The 10,440-nt window shown below is 54.9% G+C and overlaps 1 protein-coding gene across 3 annotated transcripts in view; it reads left to right on the top strand.

The window, feature by feature from the left end:
* Positions 1–10,440, top strand: part of ARHGAP39 (Rho GTPase activating protein 39) — a 61,679-nt gene that overhangs the window by 2,422 nt on the left and 48,817 nt on the right. Inside the window, exon 1 of one of the 3 annotated variants that reach the window (XM_015590234.2) lies at positions 30–99. The exons of 1 other annotated variant lie outside the window; for it this stretch is intronic. The gene's annotated coding sequence lies outside the window, so the exon portion shown is untranslated. Of the gene's footprint in view, positions 1–29; positions 100–580; positions 1,550–10,440 lie in introns of those variants that run through there. One more of the 3 variants, XM_025047621.1, reaches the window with a different exon arrangement.

The following is a 10,440-nucleotide window of genomic DNA, read 5'->3' as shown; positions in this document are numbered from 1 at the left end:
TGGCCGGCGCTGCGGCCCCCGCCCGGCCGCGCGAGGATCTGGGCCCGCGGCGACCGAGAGGACAGGAGGCGACGCGGGCGCGCGGGAGCAGGATGCAAGGTCCGTGTGAGTGGGCGTGAGTGAGCCCGGCCCGAGCGCGTGTGTGCGCCCGACCTGAGGGTGGGCGTGAGTGTGCCTGGCCTGAGGGTCGGAGTGCGTCAGGACATCTATATAGTTCATAAAACAGTGAGTGTGCCTGGCCTGAGGGTCGGCGTGAGTGTGAGTGTGAGTGTGCACGGCCCGAGCGTGTGTGTGTGCCCAACCTGAGGGTCGGAGTGCGTCTGAGTGTGCCCGGCCCAAGGGTGGGCGTGAGTGTGCCCGGCCCGAGGGTCGGCATGCGTGTGTGCCCGGCCTGAGGGTCGGCTTGAGTGTGAGCGTGCCCGGCCCAAGGCTGGGCGTGAGTGTGCGGCCCGAAGGTGGGCGTGAGCCGGCTGCATGGCCTGAGCTCGGGGCATCCGCGCGGTTTCCGGGGCGCCGTCGGGGCGGGCTGCGGGGCCCGGAGTCGGGCCAGGCTTTGTCCCGGGCACGGGGAGTCGGACGCGCATCCCCGGGCGCGGGCCGTGGCCCCCAGCCCCGCGCACCTGGCCTTTGCTGCAAGGGGGCTGGGGCGCTCCGCCTCCCCTCCCGGTCGCCCTCCCGAGGTGGAATCCCCTCGGTCGCTTCTCGGTCGCGGGACTGGTGTGGGTGGAAGCAGTTCCATGCCGAGGGCAGCGAGCGAGGCAGGCTGTGCATCTTGAGGGTCAGGACGTCTTTCAATTTAAAACGTGCAGCCGGCAGCGAGGCCGCGGCAGCTGTGGGTGTGTTACGTGCTGCTCCCACCAGCAGCTGCTGTGGGCGCTGCGCAGCCTTCAGCAGCAAAAATGCGGCGCCCCCTCCTCCCCCATCCTCCAGTGTCGTGTGGTTTAACCAAACCTCCAGTGACCTCTGCAGAAACCTACAGTTGCCGGGCTTCTTGTTCCTCCCGGGCGCAGACAATAGCAGATTTGTCTTTGAAGCCGGTGCGGGGAACTGAAGCCTGTATGCCCTGGGTGCCTCTGTAAACAGCAGGTGGTTCCCAGCCAGCGGCTCCCCATTCTCAGTGAGCAAGGTGTGTTTCTCGTAGCTGGGGGAAGGGAAAGGAGATTTGATAGGAGGTGTGACTGTAAAGCAAGGAGACTCATTCCAGAAAGCGTCCTGGCAGGCTCGGTGATCCGCAAACGCTGCTCAGTGAATGAGCAGAGGCGGCAGCCGGTCTCCCTGCCTGCACTTTGTCTAGTCAGCTATCTTACCCGCAGGTTGCGGGCGGGTTCTGGAGTCAGACGACCTGCCTTTGAGTTGTGACTCTTCTTTACTGGCTTTGTCCTCAGTGCCTTTGGTTCCTCATCTGTAAAATGGAAACGCCAGTAATACTGGCCTCCTACGCTGGTTGTGAAGACTCAGTGAATCAAGACTGTAAAACGCTTTGGGCCTGGTACATTGTTAAGTGTTCAAAAAAGTTAGGATGTCATCACTGCCAGGATCTGGTTTCCAGGTGCGTTTGCCGGGCCGTGGTTCGTCAGGTTCCCTAGCATCTCTGTCTGTTTCACATTAACTTGAAGTCTGTGGCTTCCTTTTCTTACAAAGGCAAGGTGGGGTCCCAACTGGAGAACAAAGTCTCTATAAAGGTAAATGAGGAACAAATCTCACAAAACTGTTATAAAAAATATTTTTAGAAGAAGAAAGCTTCTAGTGAGCCACTCCGGAGTACTGCAGTTCTTACTGTCCTTGGGGGCAGGTGGGTTTGTCGACACAAACGAGACTTAGAGCAGTTCTTGAGTAAGCCTCCGTTCGAGCTCAGCTCCGAGAGCCAACATGGTCCTACTCCCAGTGCCATTCGTGTAATAGAAAAGATAATTTATTAACAAACTTGAAGTAACAGTGAAGACGTAAGCAACAGAAAGCAAGAATTTGAAACTACCAGTGCTGTAACACTGTCTTACTAAACTGTTGGAAGAAATAAGACTTAATTTGCTTTAGAAGGAAGTAGAGGATTCCCCATGTTTTCCAAGATGATTCTCTCTCTCTGATCTGGTGAAAGTGTCCCAGACTGACCTCAGACAAGTCCATCTTGGCTCCTTGATTTGTGTGACACTAAGACCAGGGATGCTCCACTCTAAGTAGAGTCTTTTGGCATTTGTGGGGTTTAAAGTGAGAAGACTTGCTGTTCATAACAGATGGTAAGCAAAACAGCTTTTGTGAGCACATTTTAAATCTATCTCAAGGTAGAGTTTAACACGTTCACCAGCCTCCTCTCCTGCATGCATGCTGGGTGGACTGTTCTTGAACAATTTAATCCCAGTGAGTATAGTGTGTTAGGCTTCTACCTGGTTCTTTGGTGCTTTTGAAAAAAAATGTCCGTGTAATATGTTCTCATATTGAAATACCTGCTTTTCTTAGCAAAACCCTTTTGCTGTGCCTTTTGACTGACCCATGGTCACATGGCCATTTGTTGTGGGCCTTATACATTTCAAAGTTAGCTTTGTGAGTGTTCTGTCTCAGAAGCACAGCCTCGGCACACAGTCATGTGCGACATGCTGGGCCTGGGCTGTGCCTCTGGCAGAACCGACCTGGATTGTCTGCCTGCTTCCACGTTCCTTCTGCTACCTTTCTTGCTCCCCCAGGTAAAGTCCAGACCCTCAGTTATTGGCCACCTTTGCTGCCTTCTGTACCTGCCTTGCTGTGCCTTCCATCGGCCTTTGAGACTTGCGCCTGACCTTACCTGGCACCTCTGCCCTTCTCCTTGAGATCGCGTCTGACCCTGACTCCTGTTCCCTGGCCACACTGTCCCACGCTGCTGAGATGGACCTCCTCACCTGGGCCTGCGGCCTGGCCCACCTCTGCTGCTGCTGTGCTCATGTCTCGGCTTTTTGGGACCACGTTTTGCAGGGCTTTGTATTTCTTTGAGACTTGCGTTTCGTAGCAGTCCCTGCTATCCTGTCCAACCCCCCAAATGTGATGGTGACACAAGTGAGTGTGACCATCACATGTCTGAGAATTCTGATAATGAGAGTTGTTGCACCCTGCAGTCCTCCCCCCGCCCCCACCCCCCGAATCCATAAGTTTATTACTAAACCCAAAAACTAAAACTGGTCTTTGACACAGTTTGTGTTGGCCGTTGTTAGGCTCCATCGGGTAAGGTTTTTCTTGACTCAACATTTGGTGTGGCTGTTCCCTACTTTCTTAGACGTCTTTGGAATTCTATGGGAAAATCATACCATTCAGCATGTAAAGCGTGTTTCAGTGTTCTGCACAGATGTTTCTTAAGTGTCATTCAGTATGTTTTCACTGAACATCTGATCTGTGCTCAGTTGGTTGTGCATGGTTTGTAGCAGCATAGACGTGTGGCTCACTGTTCTTCCAAGGAGCCTGAAAAGGAGAAAGTCCATTAAGGCTCTGAGCCCTTCTGTGATCAAGGGCCAAACAGTGCTCCAGACTAGGGTCTGTAAGCTGCAGCCACTGGCAGGCCTCCTGCCTGTCTTTATAAATAAAGTTTTATTGAAACATTGTAGCTGCTTTGGCAGAACTGACTAGTTGCAGCGGAGACTGTGGCCCACAAAACCTAAACTATTTACTGTGTGGCCCATTTACAGAAAACAGCTCTAGAGGTTCAGAGGGGAAATGATTACAGGGCTGTCACGTGAGAGAAGGCGTCAAGGAAGTGGTGGTCTTCGAGCTAAACCTGCTCAGTAGGAGAGTGGGAAAAGGAGTTAGGACTGACGGTGTTTCAGGTTTGGGGAACAAAGGTGGAAAGCTGGGTGGGTTGTGTGTGGTTTGTGGAGCTTAGAAGGTCATGTAAGGAATAAGAGGAAATGAGGGCTGTAGCGCGAATGGCTTAGAATCCCTGTTAGGGTTTAGTTCTCCAGCTGATAAGGGCCACGTCAGGTCTGTGACTGGGAGACCCTGATAGAGTGCTTCAGGAACACTGAACGACGGATCGGAGAAGGAAGTGCCACTCGGAGTTCGTGGGCCAGCTTTGTCAGGAGGGTCGAGGTAGCAAAGCCCAGCGTTTCAGTGGCTCCCTACAGCAGACGTTCATTTCCGGCTCACATTTCACTTGCTCGTGGCTCTTCTCCGAGCGTCTTCATTCCTGGACCTGGGACCCACCCTTGTTTGGATCATGCCGTTATAGCAGAGTGGCAGAGACTCAGTGTCCCTTTAAGCTTCAGCTTAGAACTGACAGCTTGGGTTCCATGGGCTGAAGCAGGTCACCCAGCCCAGCTCCCCAGAGGGAGGGGATGGGTGCTGTTTCCGTAGAGGGAGCACAAGCCCCAGGGCCTGGGCAGGGTGTAAGACGCCCAGCGCTCTGATGGGGAAGGGTGAACAAGTCACTGCAGACAGCACCGTGGAGAAAGCGAGCCTGCTCCGTGCTCTGCGTGGTCTCCCCGGGTCTCCCTGCTCAGCCCGGACACAGGAGCCAGCCTCTGCGGATGGAGCCCTCCGGCTTCTCAGGCCCTGCATCCCCCACTTCCAGCCTCGGCCATTGGCGCTTCGCGATGACAGCTGCTGGGCCGGGCGCCGCCTGGAAGCTCACAGCCCCGGGCCCTCCCCTCACCACACCCCTCTGCTTCAGGTCGTGCTCATTGTGCCTATTACGTCACCAAATTTGTCATTCCTCCCTCACCAGGGACGCTGGCCAAGCCGGGTCTGCACCCGGTCCCCTCTGCTTAATGGCTGTGCTTCCTGGGTGGGCCACCGCCCTTCTGTTGTGCATAAAGCTGCTCTGGCGATGTGTGCAGAGTAGTGGTTCCTCCTCAGGAGTGATCTGTCTGGAGACTTGGTGCTCCTAGCTGGAAGGGTGCTGTTGGCACTGAGTGCGGGCACCAGTGGGGCTGCGGGGCACCCCTCAGTGCGCAGGATGGTCGTACGGCCAGTATGCCACATCCAGGAGCAGGCCCGGTGTGTGTCCTTTCTGCCTTCCCTGTCGCACTCTGCTCTCCAGTGACATCAGCCAGATGCCACCAGGCCAAGGCCTGCCCCATGTTTTTTCTTCCCCGCAAAATGAGCCTGGTGGCCCCTTAAGCTCCTTTGACCCTCCTGGACACCTGCCCCAGCCGCAGCCTGTCCTGATCCTTCCGTTGGCGCAGCAAGTTTCCCTGAGCCAGGCCTTTGGCCACCGCATTACCAGGAGTTGTCCCGCCGCTGCCCTGGGGAGCCCTTGAGGGCGACAGACATTTGAGTTCTCAGTGTCTCCTTGCATTTTCGCACACTGCGCCTAGAGCAGGGTGGGTGTGGGCGGACGTGGCCCAGGGAAGGGCCAGGAGCAGGAGCAGCGGCGCCTCCGTCATCTGCCTGCAGCTTCCAAACACCCAGAGCCTCCGATTCTCATCTCTAGTTTCCTAAGTATCATTTTTCACTTCTCATAGATACTCTTTAGTGTTGCTTCCTAAAACGTTTTGAAGAGATAGCATAGTGGGGGGTTAGAAGTGTGGAGAGTACACAGGGTCAACTCCTTCTTGTCTCTGCCCCCAGGACTCTGGTCCCCTGGAGGCACCCACTGTATCTTCTAGAGACACTTTGTAACTGTAAGCAAATGTGTATATAAAGTCTTTTTCCTACCCTTTGCTTTTCAAAAAGTTTCTGAACCTTGCCTTTTTAAACTGTGTTTGTGAAGTCACTCCATTTGAGTTCATCACCCAGCTCCTTCTTTTCATGGCTGCATCGCATTTGGTGTATGGAGGTGGTGAATTTATCTAACCAGCCCCTACCGGGAATGTCATATTCTGTGCAGTCACCAATAAGCCTGCGGATGGGTGAACGTGTCTATAGGACCCATCCCTAGAAACGGAACCTTTCTTGAAACACTGTCTGTTCTGTTAGATCACATTTTGCTCTTATTTCTTGAGGTCTTTAACGTGTTCTTTTTTTACTCACTTATTTCTCCCAGTTATCTCTCTCTGTTGACTCAGTGAATACAGTGTGTTCGAATTCGGTGAGTTTCCCAACTGGAAGCTGGCTCACCTTTCACACGTTCTTATGGGAAAGACTGACTCGGAAAGCACATCCACATCCACATGTGCACAAAAACACTCTCAGCAGCATTATTCATAACAGCCAGAAAGTGGAAACAACCCAAATGTCCATTAACAAATGAATGGATAAACAAATGTGGTCCATCCATACAGTGCAGTATTGTTTGGCAATAAGAAGTGAAGTGCTGATTCATGCTACAGTGTGGATGAACCTTGAAACATGCCGAGTGAAAGAAGCCAGACACAGAAATCGACGTGCATGATTTCATTTATATGAAATATCCAGAATAGGCAAATTCATAAAGACAGAAAGTAGATTAGTGGTTGCCAGGGGCTGGAGGATGACAGCTAAGGGGCCCAGAGTTTATTTTTGGGTACTGAAAGTATGCTAAAATTGACTGTGATGAAGGTTGTGCATATACTGAATATACTAAAAATATACTAGGATCGTACGCTTTAAATGGGTGAATTGTACGGCATGTGAGTTATATCTCAAAGCTGTTAAAAACAAGAGCGACTGTGATTTTGCAGAAGGGAGTGTTCCAAGGTGGAGGTCAGGGCTTTGGTGTGGTTGACACAGTACTGGGGTCTGGCGAGAAGTCCCAAGGGCAGCATGGGGGCAGGGGCAGGCGGTAAATTCCCGGTCAGTGTCAGGGGCTGCTGGGTGTGGCTGATGCACAGGCCTTGAGTTAAACTTTGACCCTGTCCCTGACTTGTGCAGCTGACCACAGATAAATCACTTCCCATCTGAGCCTCTGCTCTCTTGCGGGTTAGATTACATCTGTCCCGTTTGTTTTCCAGGGTGTTACGAGGCTGAATAATGACTGAGTTTCAGGGGACCCTGTAAATTAGTGTTATATGAGTATAAAAAATTTTTAAATGTATTTTAACACTGAGAAGCCTACAGCAGAGCACGTTCTCTGTTCTCTGGCAGACTGGTCCAAGACAAGACAAACCCTGAGTGTAGACAGCACGAACAGAGTTGGTGTGTGAGCAGAACTGTCACCTCGGCTCAGAGCCCTTGCCGGCAGCCAGGGTGCTGGGGTTCAGGCATGAAAGCCCCTTGTCTGGCCCCCGATTAGAGCCTGTTTTCCTTTTTTCCTTTTTGTGCTCCTTGGTGACTCTGCTTCTTCTCTTGGTCTTTCTTGGAGCTCCCAGAGGCGCTAGCACCTGTCAGAGTGGCGGATGCTTCCTTCATGGTTGAGCTTTGCAGCGATACTGTCTCTTAAGACAGTGGTCCCCAACCTTTTTGGCACCAGCAACTGGTGCTCCTATGAGAATCTAATGCCTAATGATCTGAGGTGGAGCTGAGGCGGTGGTGCTGGTGCCGGGAGTGGCTGCAAATACAAATGAAGCTTCCCTCGCTCACCTGCCACTCACCTCCTGCTGTGTGGCCTAGTTCCTAACATACCAGGACCAGTACCGGTCCATGGCCCGGGGGTGAGGGACTCTTGTTTAAGACACTAGTTGTGGTGTTCTGTTTTGGTCCCTTCAGCCATTTCCTGATATTTCTGTGGTGGCCAGCATGTCCTTCCTGACAGGGTGGTGATGAAGCACACAGACTCTCAGCCCCTGCTACAGGTCCCACGTTATTTGTGCACAATCCCATGCGTCACTAGTAAAGGGGAAGCAGCTTTTGGACGCTAGATATCATTTTTCTATGTAACTGCAGAGTTGGCCTTTTACATTCAAAATTCAGCCGTGCTAGTGGGATTCCTACTGCTTCGGACTCTGAGAAGCCTCCTAAAAGCTGGCGGGTATGATGCTGTGTGTCCTAGAGACCCTGGTGCACAGCGTGTGTGGAAACCACACATGGCCGCCTCGGGACAGTGCGGCCTTCCGGCCAGGGCTGCTGGGGCCAGGGGCGGGCTTTGCTCAGGGATGTAGGGAGCCCTTCTCCGTTGGTTTGGCAGGTCTTGACCTCTGGGTGTGTGTTCGCCAGGCCCGTCCACATTCATCCCGCTGTCACCAGCTACGTGCCAGCCACTTGCCAGTCAGGTGTCCCAACATAGAGAAAGACCGGGCCCCTGGAGGGGGACACACAGGAATGGATTTTGATGGCTTGACGTGGACAGCAAGGGTAGAGGCATGTGTGGGGTCTCGGAGAGACCCTTAGGCAGGGGCGTGTGCAGTTTAGGTAGGCTTTCTGGAGAGAAGGGTGTCTCGTCTAGAAAGAGGGAGTATCTGTGACCGAGTCTTCAAGGGGGTTACAGCAAGGAGCAGTGCACCTCGGGCGGAAGGGGCCGCCTAGGGCAGGAGGCAGCAGCTGTGTGTGGAGCTTCCAGGAGCACTTTGTGGCTGGGACGTCCAGTGAGGCAGGGTGGGAAGGGCAAGAGGTCAGCAGGTGAGTGGGGGGCACGTTTGCGGAGCGCGTGGACTACCTCCTGAAGGGGAGCACCCTCATCCGGGGTCCCACCGGCCGCATCAGGGTGCAGGTGAGGCAGCGAGCAGTCCCGCGGGAGGGCTTAGCTGGCCTCACCTGCCTGCTTCCTTCCCTGCACACGGCAGAGTGCGTGCGGAGCTGCCGCCCACCCTGCACCCATTCTGTCGTAGATGGTGAAGTCAGTCACACGCAGGCGGCGGCACCGCACCGTGGGCTGGGCAGTGCCCAGAGGCAGGGCTCCATCAGTTCCCTCCACGCCCAGCGTGCTGGCCCCATGAAGGGTGAGACGCATGGCATGGGCCTTGCTCCCCACGGACCGCTCACTGCCTCACCTGCACCCTGACATGTCCTTGAAGAGTGCCGGCGTTGGGACTTTGCAGACTGGAGTTGGCACTTGGTAAGTGGAGAGCCTCAGTGGCTATTCAGAGAAGCTTGGTGGCCTGACGCTGGGTGACACTGCACACTTCCTTCCAAGCCTGAGACAGTGGGTGGTCACGGCGGTATGTGGGAGGAGGGAGCGGGATTGGGTGGCTGCGCCTCTCCCGTCACGTCGGGCATCCTATTTAGATGATAGGGCAGGATGGAGCGTGGGGAAGGGGATCAGCTCGTGGGGCTGGGTACGAAGTGGGGCAAGGCAGGCGGCCAGCCACAGCCTGCCACTGCACCTCAGGAGGCTGCCCCATGGCTGTTGTGTCAGGAGTGAATCGGGGAAGGCAGGAGTGTGGAAACAGGTTCAGGTGAGTGAACATGGAGGAGGCTGTGTATCAGCAGAGGTGTCAGGTCAATGGGCTGGATGTGGAGGGTCCCAGGTGCTGCTGTCACACTTCTCAGTGAGCTGTCGCAGCACGTATGCAGAATTTCACTCCTTTTCATGATGGATTCGGAGCCAAGCTTCTAACACACACGGACCAGCTCGCAGGAAGTAGGGGCTGCGCAGGGAGGTATCTTGGATGCGAGAAGACTGACAGCCAGGACAGGGTGCTGTGAAGAAGGGGACAGCACAGATTGAGGACGTCAGAGCAGAAGTGACAGACCCGCAGGGTTAGCAGGTAACTGAAGCAGATGCAACGTCCAGAAGACGCGCAGAAGAGGTGGAGAGTAGGGGTGGAAAGAGCAGTGGGGGCTGATCTGGAAGGTCAGCCTTGGAGCCGTAGGAGGAGATGCAGGGCTGCCATCCATCCACAGAACAAGTGGCCTTGTCAGCCGGCACATGGGAGCAGGGACCTTGAAAGCACTTCCCAAACTCTGACAAAATGAACTCCAACCCAGCCAAATATTCTGCCAACTGTCAAGTGGAATAAAGGTGTTTTCAAAAGTTACTTCTCACCTCCCCTTTTTCAGGAAGTTAGGAAAGGCTGTCACAGCAGAGGAGACGGCACCCCCACGGGCGGAGATCAGAGCCCCTAGCCATGCCCGCGTCCACCTGGGTGCCTGTTTGCGGGGCTCGTCCAGGGCGGGTCTTTGTACACTCTGCTGACCCATCCACCTTGTCCAGCCTCACTCAGTGCTTGTTTGCTGCCTTGAGCAGAGTGCATTGCTTGATGCCCATGTCCTGGTGTTGCCCGTGCTCAGGCCGGGTGGACGTGGACATCAGGGCTCATCTGGGGGTATTGGAGGACGGTTCTTGGCAAGCCCGTTGCGTGGAGAGTGGGCAGGCTGCGCAGAGTGCTAGATGACGCGGCCGCTGCAAGTGTGGAGTGTGGTGGGGCAGCTTCTGGGCCCCTCTCTGCACTGGGGCTGGGACTCGGCCGTCACCTCCAGCAGGCTGTGGGCTGTCAGAGCTCAGCCACGCCTCTCAGGAGAAGTGCTGCACAGTTTCCAGCTGGAATCGGGCCCCTGCCCGCACGGCGCCCTCTGCCCACCCGTCTGCTGCCTTCCCTGTCACCAGCGCACACCTGCTGCGCGTTCAGAGCTTAAAAGCACACAGCTCTTGTCCTCCTCCCCGAGCTACCACCCTGCTACTACCCCCGGCCCTGGGGGTCTCGGGCCTGCTGTCCTTCTGCTTGCTCTGCTGAGTCATTCCCGCCCCCC

Source organism: Pteropus alecto, unplaced genomic scaffold (genome assembly GCF_000325575.1).
Source record: "Pteropus alecto unplaced genomic scaffold, ASM32557v1 scaffold105, whole genome shotgun sequence".
Classification (NCBI taxonomy): domain Eukaryota; kingdom Metazoa; phylum Chordata; class Mammalia; order Chiroptera; family Pteropodidae; genus Pteropus; species Pteropus alecto.
Note: the sequence above shows the minus strand (reverse complement) of the source record. Positions and strands in the feature narration are given on the sequence as shown.